Source organism: Ranitomeya variabilis, chromosome 2 (assembly GCF_051348905.1).
Source record: "Ranitomeya variabilis isolate aRanVar5 chromosome 2, aRanVar5.hap1, whole genome shotgun sequence".
In the NCBI taxonomy this organism is placed as follows: Eukaryota; Metazoa; Chordata; class Amphibia; order Anura; family Dendrobatidae; genus Ranitomeya; species Ranitomeya variabilis.
Window position 1 is genome coordinate 1107036808 of NC_135233.1, and position 12677 is coordinate 1107049484.

General features: G+C 43.5%; 10 non-coding genes across 10 annotated transcripts; 1 reads left to right on the forward strand and 9 right to left on the reverse strand.

Moving 5' to 3' along the window:
- Window positions 1–108: 108 nt before the first annotated feature.
- On the reverse strand, window positions 109–182 carry TRNAN-GUU (transfer RNA asparagine (anticodon GUU)). Its single transcript has one exon. It is a non-coding gene; the product is annotated as a tRNA-Asn (tRNA).
- Window positions 183–1563: 1381 nt separating this feature from the next.
- Window positions 1564–1637, reverse strand: TRNAN-GUU (transfer RNA asparagine (anticodon GUU)). Its single transcript has one exon. It is a non-coding gene; the product is annotated as a tRNA-Asn (tRNA).
- Window positions 1638–3012: 1375 nt separating this feature from the next.
- TRNAN-GUU (transfer RNA asparagine (anticodon GUU)) lies at window positions 3013–3086 on the reverse strand. Its single transcript has one exon. It is a non-coding gene; the product is annotated as a tRNA-Asn (tRNA).
- Window positions 3087–4466: 1380 nt separating this feature from the next.
- On the reverse strand, window positions 4467–4540 carry TRNAN-GUU (transfer RNA asparagine (anticodon GUU)). The gene has a single exon. It is a non-coding gene; the product is annotated as a tRNA-Asn (tRNA).
- Window positions 4541–5915: 1375 nt separating this feature from the next.
- On the reverse strand, window positions 5916–5989 carry TRNAN-GUU (transfer RNA asparagine (anticodon GUU)). Its single transcript has one exon. It is a non-coding gene; the product is annotated as a tRNA-Asn (tRNA).
- A 1380-nt stretch (window positions 5990–7369) lies between these two features.
- On the reverse strand, window positions 7370–7443 carry TRNAN-GUU (transfer RNA asparagine (anticodon GUU)). The gene has a single exon. It is a non-coding gene; the product is annotated as a tRNA-Asn (tRNA).
- A 1379-nt stretch (window positions 7444–8822) lies between these two features.
- Window positions 8823–8896, reverse strand: TRNAN-GUU (transfer RNA asparagine (anticodon GUU)). Its single transcript has one exon. It is a non-coding gene; the product is annotated as a tRNA-Asn (tRNA).
- A 1378-nt stretch (window positions 8897–10274) lies between these two features.
- On the reverse strand, window positions 10275–10348 carry TRNAN-GUU (transfer RNA asparagine (anticodon GUU)). Its single transcript has one exon. It is a non-coding gene; the product is annotated as a tRNA-Asn (tRNA).
- Window positions 10349–10573: 225 nt separating this feature from the next.
- Window positions 10574–10645, forward strand: TRNAR-CCU (transfer RNA arginine (anticodon CCU)). The gene has a single exon. It is a non-coding gene; the product is annotated as a tRNA-Arg (tRNA).
- Window positions 10646–11727: 1082 nt separating this feature from the next.
- TRNAN-GUU (transfer RNA asparagine (anticodon GUU)) lies at window positions 11728–11801 on the reverse strand. The gene has a single exon. It is a non-coding gene; the product is annotated as a tRNA-Asn (tRNA).
- Window positions 11802–12677: the final 876 nt, after the last annotated feature.

Here is a 12677-nt window from a genome sequence, read left to right on the forward strand (position 1 = left end):
TCAAAACATAGTCAGCAAAATGGCTTTTACATGAGAGAGATGCTCAGCACCAATGCAAAAACTTCTCCAACTGTGCAACGTCTCTGGGTGGACTGCAAAAGGGTGCGACGTCCCTGGGTGGACTCGAACCACCAACCTTTCGGTTAACAGCCGAACGCGCTAACCGATTGCGCCACAGAGACCCAATGGACCACAATTTTTGCCTGCACCTTAAGCAAGGTCAGACACCGTTTCTTCAAATGATTTTCAACAATATGACTAAAGGAAACAGAAAAAAACAAAGAAATAATTGCAAAACACCAAGAATAATCTAGTTGCCAACAGATAAGAAATGGCTGATAAATTACACGACACAGACCAGAAGGCAGACAGTAATTAGACTTCGACTCTAAGCATCCAACACTACGAGCAGAGTGGCGCAGCGGAAGCGTGCTGGGCCCATAACCCAGAGGTCGATGGATCGAAACCATCCTCTGCTAAAAGGTTGTGTTTTATACTTTTCATCATTACATTGCATCCAAATGCTTCTGTCAACAGAAAGTTTAGTGTTATTGCAGAAAATGTCAAAAAAACGTACACTTCCGAAAGCGTTGGTGGTATAGTGGTGAGCATAGCTGCCTTCCAAGCAGTTGACCCGGGTTCGATTCCCGGCCAACGCATGTCTTGCTTTTCACCATTGGTGTTGCATTTATTCTCTTTTAATGTTTTGTGTTAAGGCTCATGCTCTACTCTCTTCTTACAGTTTAGCAACCACAGAAAGGAGGAAAAAAAAAGACCAGGAGGCCTTCACGACCTCTCAGCATTTTCGATAAACAAACCAACCCATAAAAGTTCAACGGTTCTCCTTGGGATTGTGCTACATCACAACTTTTTTCTACAAACTATGCAAGTTTTTTCACTGTCCCCGGTTTGATTCTCCATGTGCATAGAAAGGGTTTGCTAGAAAGTTGCTCGACTGTATTTGTAGGTCACCAATCACGTTGTGGACTCCTTAAATGTTCTTCAAGTATGGGAAAACGGAGTCCACACTTAAAAAAAAAAAAAAAAAAAAAAAAAAAGCAATGTCATCTGTGACTGTATATGAAAATTGTGACCTGGTGTGACGTGAAACTGACGTCAAGTTTCACAGGTTTGGGGGATTAGCTCAAGTGGTAGAGCGCTCGCTTAGCATGCGAGAGGTAGCGGGATCGATGCCCGCATTCTCCAATGCTACCATTGGATTCCTTTTTCGCAGAGTTGAATGAATCATTTTTACCATCTGCCCGTGGCACCCACGGCCAAACCTAGGAGGCTTTCGACAGTGGCCAAAACAATCCTTCGATAGCTCAGCTGGTAGAGCGGAGGACTGTAGCTCTAAATTAGCAATCCTTAGGTCGCTGGTTCAATTCCGGCTCGAAGGAAGTTTTGTTTATTTTATCTCATACAGAAAGTTTTTCTCCAGTTTGCCTCGTGAATTCAAAACATAGTCAGCAAAATGGCTTTTACATGAGAGAGATGCTCAGCACCAATGCAAAAACTTCTCCAACTGTGCAACGTCTCTGGGTGGACTGCAAAAGGGTGCGACGTCCCTGGGTGGACTCGAACCACCAACCTTTCGGTTAACAGCCGAACGCGCTAACCGATTGCGCCACAGAGACCCAATGGACCACAATTTTTGCCTGCACCTTAAGCAAGGTCAGACACCGTTTCTTCAAATGATTTTCAACAATATGACTAAAGGAAACAGAAAAAAACAAAGAAATAATTGCAAAACACCAAGAATAATCTAGTTGCCAACAGATAAGAAATGGCTGATAAATTACACGACACAGACCAGAAGGCAGACAGTAATTAGACTTCGACTCTAAGCATCCAACACTACGAGCAGAGTGGCGCAGCGGAAGCGTGCTGGGCCCATAACCCAGAGGTCGATGGATCGAAACCATCCTCTGCTAAAAGGTTGTGTTTTATACTTTTCATCATTACATTGCATCCAAATGCTTCTGTCAACAGAAAGTTTAGTGTTATTGCAGAAAATGTCAAAAAAACGTACACTTCCGAAAGCGTTGGTGGTATAGTGGTGAGCATAGCTGCCTTCCAAGCAGTTGACCCGGGTTCGATTCCCGGCCAACGCATGTCTTGCTTTTCACCATTGGTGTTGCATTTATTCTCTTTTAATGTTTTGTGTTAAGGCTCATGCTCTACTCTCTTCTTACAGTTTAGCAACCACAGAAAGGAGGAAAAAAAAAGACCAGGAGGCCTTCACGACCTCTCAGCATTTTCGATAAACAAACCAACCCATAAAAGTTCAACGGTTCTCCTTGGGATTGTGCTACATCACAACTTTTTTCTACAAACTATGCAAGTTTTTTCACTGTCCCCGGTTTGATTCTCCATGTGCATAGAAAGGGTTTGCTAGAAAGTTGCTCGACTGTATTTGTAGGTCACCAATCACGTTGTGGACTCCTTAAATGTTCTTCAAGTATGGGAAAACGGAGTCCACACTTAAAAAAAAAAAAAAAAAAAAAGCAATGTCATCTGTGACTGTATATGAAAATTGTGACCTGGTGTGACGTGAAACTGACGTCAAGTTTCACAGGTTTGGGGGATTAGCTCAAGTGGTAGAGCGCTCGCTTAGCATGCGAGAGGTAGCGGGATCGATGCCCGCATTCTCCAATGCTACCATTGGATTCCTTTTTCGCAGAGTTGAATGAATCATTTTTACCATCTGCCCGTGGCACCCACGGCCAAACCTAGGAGGCTTTCGACAGTGGCCAAAACAATCCTTCGATAGCTCAGCTGGTAGAGCGGAGGACTGTAGCTCTAAATTAGCAATCCTTAGGTCGCTGGTTCAATTCCGGCTCGAAGGAAGTTTTGTTTATTTTATCTCATACAGAAAGTTTTTCTCCAGTTTGCCTCGTGAATTCAAAACATAGTCAGCAAAATGGCTTTTACATGAGAGAGATGCTCAGCACCAATGCAAAAACTTCTCCAACTGTGCAACGTCTCTGGGTGGACTGCAAAAGGGTGCGACGTCCCTGGGTGGACTCGAACCACCAACCTTTCGGTTAACAGCCGAACGCGCTAACCGATTGCGCCACAGAGACCCAATGGACCACAATTTTTGCCTGCACCTTAAGCAAGGTCAGACACCGTTTCTTCAAATGATTTTCAACAATATGACTAAAGGAAACAGAAAAAAACAAAGAAATAATTGCAAAACACCAAGAATAATCTAGTTGCCAACAGATAAGAAATGGCTGATAAATTACACGACACAGACCAGAAGGCAGACAGTAATTAGACTTCGACTCTAAGCATCCAACACTACGAGCAGAGTGGCGCAGCGGAAGCGTGCTGGGCCCATAACCCAGAGGTCGATGGATCGAAACCATCCTCTGCTAAAAGGTTGTGTTTTATACTTTTCATCATTACATTGCATCCAAATGCTTCTGTCAACAGAAAGTTTAGTGTTATTGCAGAAAATGTCAAAAAAACGTACACTTCCGAAAGCGTTGGTGGTATAGTGGTGAGCATAGCTGCCTTCCAAGCAGTTGACCCGGGTTCGATTCCCGGCCAACGCATGTCTTGCTTTTCACCATTGGTGTTGCATTTATTCTCTTTTAATGTTTTGTGTTAAGGCTCATGCTCTACTCTCTTCTTACAGTTTAGCAACCACAGAAAGGAGGAAAAAAAAAGACCAGGAGGCCTTCACGACCTCTCAGCATTTTCGATAAACAAACCAACCCATAAAAGTTCAACGGTTCTCCTTGGGATTGTGCTACATCACAACTTTTTTCTACAAACTATGCAAGTTTTTTCACTGTCCCCGGTTTGATTCTCCATGTGCATAGAAAGGGTTTGCTAGAAAGTTGCTCGACTGTATTTGTAGGTCACCAATCACGTTGTGGACTCCTTAAATGTTCTTCAAGTATGGGAAAACGGAGTCCACACTTAAAAAAAAAAAAAAAAAAAAAAAAAAGCAATGTCATCTGTGACTGTATATGAAAATTGTGACCTGGTGTGACGTGAAACTGACGTCAAGTTTCACAGGTTTGGGGGATTAGCTCAAGTGGTAGAGCGCTCGCTTAGCATGCGAGAGGTAGCGGGATCGATGCCCGCATTCTCCAATGCTACCATTGGATTCCTTTTTCGCAGAGTTGAATGAATCATTTTTACCATCTGCCCGTGGCACCCACGGCCAAACCTAGGAGGCTTTCGACAGTGGCCAAAACAATCCTTCGATAGCTCAGCTGGTAGAGCGGAGGACTGTAGCTCTAAATTAGCAATCCTTAGGTCGCTGGTTCAATTCCGGCTCGAAGGAAGTTTTGTTTATCTTATCTCATACAGAAAGTTTTTCTCCAGTTTGCCTCGTGAATTCAAAACATAGTCAGCAAAATGGCTTTTACATGAGAGAGATGCTCAGCACCAATGCAAAAACTTCTCCAACTGTGCAACGTCTCTGGGTGGACTGCAAAAGGGTGCGACGTCCCTGGGTGGACTCGAACCACCAACCTTTCGGTTAACAGCCGAACGCGCTAACCGATTGCGCCACAGAGACCCAATGGACCACAATTTTTGCCTGCACCTTAAGCAAGGTCAGACACCGTTTCTTCAAATGATTTTCAACAATATGACTAAAGGAAACAGAAAAAAACAAAGAAATAATTGCAAAACACCAAGAATAATCTAGTTGCCAACAGATAAGAAATGGCTGATAAATTACACGACACAGACCAGAAGGCAGACAGTAATTAGACTTCGACTCTAAGCATCCAACACTACGAGCAGAGTGGCGCAGCGGAAGCGTGCTGGGCCCATAACCCAGAGGTCGATGGATCGAAACCATCCTCTGCTAAAAGGTTGTGTTTTATACTTTTCATCATTACATTGCATCCAAATGCTTCTGTCAACAGAAAGTTTAGTGTTATTGCAGAAAATGTCAAAAAAACGTACACTTCCGAAAGCGTTGGTGGTATAGTGGTGAGCATAGCTGCCTTCCAAGCAGTTGACCCGGGTTCGATTCCCGGCCAACGCATGTCTTGCTTTTCACCATTGGTGTTGCATTTATTCTCTTTTAATGTTTTGTGTTAAGGCTCATGCTCTACTCTCTTCTTACAGTTTAGCAACCACAGAAAGGAGGAAAAAAAAAGACCAGGAGGCCTTCACGACCTCTCAGCATTTTCGATAAACAAACCAACCCATAAAAGTTCAACGGTTCTCCTTGGGATTGTGCTACATCACAACTTTTTTCTACAAACTATGCAAGTTTTTTCACTGTCCCCGGTTTGATTCTCCATGTGCATAGAAAGGGTTTGCTAGAAAGTTGCTCGACTGTATTTGTAGGTCACCAATCACGTTGTGGACTCCTTAAATGTTCTTCAAGTATGGGAAAACGGAGTCCACACTTAAAAAAAAAAAAAAAAAAAAAGCAATGTCATCTGTGACTGTATATGAAAATTGTGACCTGGTGTGACGTGAAACTGACGTCAAGTTTCACAGGTTTGGGGGATTAGCTCAAGTGGTAGAGCGCTCGCTTAGCATGCGAGAGGTAGCGGGATCGATGCCCGCATTCTCCAATGCTACCATTGGATTCCTTTTTCGCAGAGTTGAATGAATCATTTTTACCATCTGCCCGTGGCACCCACGGCCAAACCTAGGAGGCTTTCGACAGTGGCCAAAACAATCCTTCGATAGCTCAGCTGGTAGAGCGGAGGACTGTAGCTCTAAATTAGCAATCCTTAGGTCGCTGGTTCAATTCCGGCTCGAAGGAAGTTTTGTTTATTTTATCTCATACAGAAAGTTTTTCTCCAGTTTGCCTCGTGAATTCAAAACATAGTCAGCAAAATGGCTTTTACATGAGAGAGATGCTCAGCACCAATGCAAAAACTTCTCCAACTGTGCAACGTCTCTGGGTGGACTGCAAAAGGGTGCGACGTCCCTGGGTGGACTCGAACCACCAACCTTTCGGTTAACAGCCGAACGCGCTAACCGATTGCGCCACAGAGACCCAATGGACCACAATTTTTGCCTGCACCTTAAGCAAGGTCAGACACCGTTTCTTCAAATGATTTTCAACAATATGACTAAAGGAAACAGAAAAAAACAAAGAAATAATTGCAAAACACCAAGAATAATCTAGTTGCCAACAGATAAGAAATGGCTGATAAATTACACGACACAGACCAGAAGGCAGACAGTAATTAGACTTCGACTCTAAGCATCCAACACTACGAGCAGAGTGGCGCAGCGGAAGCGTGCTGGGCCCATAACCCAGAGGTCGATGGATCGAAACCATCCTCTGCTAAAAGGTTGTGTTTTATACTTTTCATCATTACATTGCATCCAAATGCTTCTGTCAACAGAAAGTTTAGTGTTATTGCAGAAAATGTCAAAAAAACGTACACTTCCGAAAGCGTTGGTGGTATAGTGGTGAGCATAGCTGCCTTCCAAGCAGTTGACCCGGGTTCGATTCCCGGCCAACGCATGTCTTGCTTTTCACCATTGGTGTTGCATTTATTCTCTTTTAATGTTTTGTGTTAAGGCTCATGCTCTACTCTCTTCTTACAGTTTAGCAACCACAGAAAGGAGGAAAAAAAAAGACCAGGAGGCCTTCACGACCTCTCAGCATTTTCGATAAACAAACCAACCCATAAAAGTTCAACGGTTCTCCTTGGGATTGTGCTACATCACAACTTTTTTCTACAAACTATGCAAGTTTTTTCACTGTCCCCGGTTTGATTCTCCATGTGCATAGAAAGGGTTTGCTAGAAAGTTGCTCGACTGTATTTGTAGGTCACCAATCACGTTGTGGACTCCTTAAATGTTCTTCAAGTATGGGAAAACGGAGTCCACACTTAAAAAAAAAAAAAAAAAAAAAAAAAAGCAATGTCATCTGTGACTGTATATGAAAATTGTGACCTGGTGTGACGTGAAACTGACGTCAAGTTTCACAGGTTTGGGGGATTAGCTCAAGTGGTAGAGCGCTCGCTTAGCATGCGAGAGGTAGCGGGATCGATGCCCGCATTCTCCAATGCTACCATTGGATTCCTTTTTCGCAGAGTTGAATGAATCATTTTTACCATCTGCCCGTGGCACCCACGGCCAAACCTAGGAGGCTTTCGACAGTGGCCAAAACAATCCTTCGATAGCTCAGCTGGTAGAGCGGAGGACTGTAGCTCTAAATTAGCAATCCTTAGGTCGCTGGTTCAATTCCGGCTCGAAGGAAGTTTTGTTTATCTTATCTCATACAGAAAGTTTTTCTCCAGTTTGCCTCGTGAATTCAAAACATAGTCAGCAAAATGGCTTTTACATGAGAGAGATGCTCAGCACCAATGCAAAAACTTCTCCAACTGTGCAACGTCTCTGGGTGGACTGCAAAAGGGTGCGACGTCCCTGGGTGGACTCGAACCACCAACCTTTCGGTTAACAGCCGAACGCGCTAACCGATTGCGCCACAGAGACCCAATGGACCACAATTTTTGCCTGCACCTTAAGCAAGGTCAGACACCGTTTCTTCAAATGATTTTCAACAATATGACTAAAGGAAACAGAAAAAAACAAAGAAATAATTGCAAAACACCAAGAATAATCTAGTTGCCAACAGATAAGAAATGGCTGATAAATTACACGACACAGACCAGAAGGCAGACAGTAATTAGACTTCGACTCTAAGCATCCAACACTACGAGCAGAGTGGCGCAGCGGAAGCGTGCTGGGCCCATAACCCAGAGGTCGATGGATCGAAACCATCCTCTGCTAAAAGGTTGTGTTTTATACTTTTCATCATTACATTGCATCCAAATGCTTCTGTCAACAGAAAGTTTAGTGTTATTGCAGAAAATGTCAAAAAAACGTACACTTCCGAAAGCGTTGGTGGTATAGTGGTGAGCATAGCTGCCTTCCAAGCAGTTGACCCGGGTTCGATTCCCGGCCAACGCATGTCTTGCTTTTCACCATTGGTGTTGCATTTATTCTCTTTTAATGTTTTGTGTTAAGGCTCATGCTCTACTCTCTTCTTACAGTTTAGCAACCACAGAAAGGAGGAAAAAAAAAGACCAGGAGGCCTTCACGACCTCTCAGCATTTTCGATAAACAAACCAACCCATAAAAGTTCAACGGTTCTCCTTGGGATTGTGCTACATCACAACTTTTTTCTACAAACTATGCAAGTTTTTTCACTGTCCCCGGTTTGATTCTCCATGTGCATAGAAAGGGTTTGCTAGAAAGTTGCTCGACTGTATTTGTAGGTCACCAATCACGTTGTGGACTCCTTAAATGTTCTTCAAGTATGGGAAAACGGAGTCCACACTTAAAAAAAAAAAAAAAAAAAAAAAAAGCAATGTCATCTGTGACTGTATATGAAAATTGTGACCTGGTGTGACGTGAAACTGACGTCAAGTTTCACAGGTTTGGGGGATTAGCTCAAGTGGTAGAGCGCTCGCTTAGCATGCGAGAGGTAGCGGGATCGATGCCCGCATTCTCCAATGCTACCATTGGATTCCTTTTTCGCAGAGTTGAATGAATCATTTTTACCATCTGCCCGTGGCACCCACGGCCAAACCTAGGAGGCTTTCGACAGTGGCCAAAACAATCCTTCGATAGCTCAGCTGGTAGAGCGGAGGACTGTAGCTCTAAATTAGCAATCCTTAGGTCGCTGGTTCAATTCCGGCTCGAAGGAAGTTTTGTTTATCTTATCTCATACAGAAAGTTTTTCTCCAGTTTGCCTCGTGAATTCAAAACATAGTCAGCAAAATGGCTTTTACATGAGAGAGATGCTCAGCACCAATGCAAAAACTTCTCCAACTGTGCAACGTCTCTGGGTGGACTGCAAAAGGGTGCGACGTCCCTGGGTGGACTCGAACCACCAACCTTTCGGTTAACAGCCGAACGCGCTAACCGATTGCGCCACAGAGACCCAATGGACCACAATTTTTGCCTGCACCTTAAGCAAGGTCAGACACCGTTTCTTCAAATGATTTTCAACAATATGACTAAAGGAAACAGAAAAAAACAAAGAAATAATTGCAAAACACCAAGAATAATCTAGTTGCCAACAGATAAGAAATGGCTGATAAATTACACGACACAGACCAGAAGGCAGACAGTAATTAGACTTCGACTCTAAGCATCCAACACTACGAGCAGAGTGGCGCAGCGGAAGCGTGCTGGGCCCATAACCCAGAGGTCGATGGATCGAAACCATCCTCTGCTAAAAGGTTGTGTTTTATACTTTTCATCATTACATTGCATCCAAATGCTTCTGTCAACAGAAAGTTTAGTGTTATTGCAGAAAATGTCAAAAAAACGTACACTTCCGAAAGCGTTGGTGGTATAGTGGTGAGCATAGCTGCCTTCCAAGCAGTTGACCCGGGTTCGATTCCCGGCCAACGCATGTCTTGCTTTTCACCATTGGTGTTGCATTTATTCTCTTTTAATGTTTTGTGTTAAGGCTCATGCTCTACTCTCTTCTTACAGTTTAGCAACCACAGAAAGGAGGAAAAAAAAAGACCAGGAGGCCTTCACGACCTCTCAGCATTTTCGATAAACAAACCAACCCATAAAAGTTCAACGGTTCTCCTTGGGATTGTGCTACATCACAACTTTTTTCTACAAACTATGCAAGTTTTTTCACTGTCCCCGGTTTGATTCTCCATGTGCATAGAAAGGGTTTGCTAGAAAGTTGCTCGACTGTATTTGTAGGTCACCAATCACGTTGTGGACTCCTTAAATGTTCTTCAAGTATGGGAAAACGGAGTCCACACTTAAAAAAAAAAAAAAAAAAAAAAAAGCAATGTCATCTGTGACTGTATATGAAAATTGTGACCTGGTGTGACGTGAAACTGACGTCAAGTTTCACAGGTTTGGGGGATTAGCTCAAGTGGTAGAGCGCTCGCTTAGCATGCGAGAGGTAGCGGGATCGATGCCCGCATTCTCCAATGCTACCATTGGATTCCTTTTTTGCAGAGTTGAATGAATCATTTTTACCATCTGCCCGTGGCACCCACGGCCAAACCTAGGAGGCTTTCGACAGTGGCCAAAACAATCCTTCGATAGCTCAGCTGGTAGAGCGGAGGACTGTAGCTCTAAATTAGCAATCCTTAGGTCGCTGGTTCAATTCCGGCTCGAAGGAAGTTTTGTTTATCTTATCTCATACAGAAAGTTTTTCTCCAGTTTGCCTCGTGAATTCAAAACATAGTCAGCAAAATGGCTTTTACATGAGAGAGATGCTCAGCACCAATGCAAAAACTTCTCCAACTGTGCAACGTCTCTGGGTGGACTGCAAAAGGGTGCGACGTCCCTGGGTGGACTCGAACCACCAACCTTTCGGTTAACAGCCGAACGCGCTAACCGATTGCGCCACAGAGACCCAATGGACCACAATTTTTGCCTGCACCTTAAGCAAGGTCAGACACCGTTTCTTCAAATGATTTTCAACAATATGACTAAAGGAAACAGAAAAAAACAAAGAAATAATTGCAAAACACCAAGAATAATCTAGTTGCCAACAGATAAGAAATGGCTGATAAATTACACGACACAGACCAGAAGGCAGACAGTAATTAGACTTCGACTCTAAGCATCCAACACTACGAGCAGAGTGGCGCAGCGGAAGCGTGCTGGGCCCCTAACCCAGAGGTCGATGGATCGAAACCATCCTCTGCTAAAAGGTTGTGTTTTATACTTTTCATCATTACATTGCATCCAAATGCTTCTGTCAACAGAAAGTTTAGTGTTATTGCAGAAAATGTCAAAAAAACGTACACTTCCGAAAGCGTTGGTGGTATAGTGGTGAGCATAGCTGCCTTCCAAGCAGTTGACCCGGGTTCGATTCCCGGCCAACGCATGTCTTGCTTTTCACCATTGGTGTTGCATTTATTCTCTTTTAATGTTTTGTGTTAAGGCTCATGCTCTACTCTCTTCTTACAGTTTAGCAACCACAGAAAGGAGGAAAAAAAAAGACCAGGAGGCCTTCACGACCTCTCAGCATTTTCGATAAACAAACCAACCCATAAAAGTTCAACGGTTCTCCTTGGGATTGTGCTACATCACAACTTTTTTCTACAAACTATGCAAGTTTTTTCACTGTCCCCGGTTTGATTCTCCATGTGCATAGAAAGGGTTTGCTAGAAAGTTGCTCGACTGTATTTGTAGGTCACCAATCACGTTGTGGACTCCTTAAATGTTCTTCAAGTATGGGAAAACGGAGTCCACACTTAAAAAAAAAAAAAAAAAAAAAAAAAGCAATGTCATCTGTGACTGTATATGAAAATTGTGACCTGGTGTGACGTGAAACTGACGTCAAGTTTCACAGGTTTGGGGGATTAGCTCAAGTGGTAGAGCGCTCGCTTAGCATGCGAGAGGTAGCGGGATCGATGCCCGCATTCTCCAATGCTACCATTGGATTCCTTTTTCGCAGAGTTGAATGAATCATTTTTACCATCTGCCCGTGGCACCCACGGCCAAACCTAGGAGGCTTTCGACAGTGGCCAAAACAATCCTTCGATAGCTCAGCTGGTAGAGCGGAGGACTGTAGCTCTAAATTAGCAATCCTTAGGTCGCTGGTTCAATTCCGGCTCGAAGGAAGTTTTGTTTATCTTATCTCATACAGAAAGTTTTTCTCCAGTTTGCCTCGTGAATTCAAAACATAGTCAGCAAAATGGCTTTTACATGAGAGAGATGCTCAGCACCAATGCAAAAACTTCTCCAACTGTGCAACGTCTCTGGGTGGACTGCAAAAGGGTGCGACGTCCCTGGGTGGACTCGAACCACCAACCTTTCGGTTAACAGCCGAACGCGCTAACCGATTGCGCCACAGAGACCCAATGGACCACAATTTTTGCCTGCACCTTAAGCAAGGTCAGACACCGTTTCTTCAAATGATTTTCAACAATATGACTAAAGGAAACAGAAAAAAACAAAGAAATAATTGCAAAACACCAAGAATAATCTAGTTGCCAACAGATAAGAAATGGCTGATAAATTACACGACACAGACCAGAAGGCAGACAGTAATTAGACTTCGACTCTAAGCATCCAACACTACGAGCAGAGTGGCGCAGCGGAAGCGTGCTGGGCCCATAACCCAGAGGTCGATGGATCGAAACCATCCTCTGCTAAAAGGTTGTGTTTTATACTTTTCATCATTACATTGCATCCAAATGCTTCTGTCAACAGAAAGTTTAGTGTTATTGCAGAAAATGTCAAAAAAACGTACACTTCCGAAAGCGTTGGTGGTATAGTGGTGAGCATAGCTGCCTTCCAAGCAGTTGACCCGGGTTCGATTCCCGGCCAACGCATGTCTTGCTTTTCACCATTGGTGTTGCATTTATTCTCTTTTAATGTTTTGTGTTAAGGCTCATGCTCTACTCTCTTCTTACAGTTTAGCAACCACAGAAAGGAGGAAAAAAAAAGACCAGGAGGCCTTCACGACCTCTCAGCATTTTCGATAAACAAACCAACCCATAAAAGTTCAACGGTTCTCCTTGGGATTGTGCTACATCACAACTTTTTTCTACAAACTATGCAAGTTTTTTCACTGTCCCCGGTTTGATTCTCCATGTGCATAGAAAGGGTTTGCTAGAAAGTTGCTCGACTGTATTTGTAGGTCACCAATCACGTTGTGGACTCCTTAAATGTTCTTCAAGTATGGGAAAACGGAGTCCACACTTAAAAAAAAAAAAAAAAAAAAAAAAAGC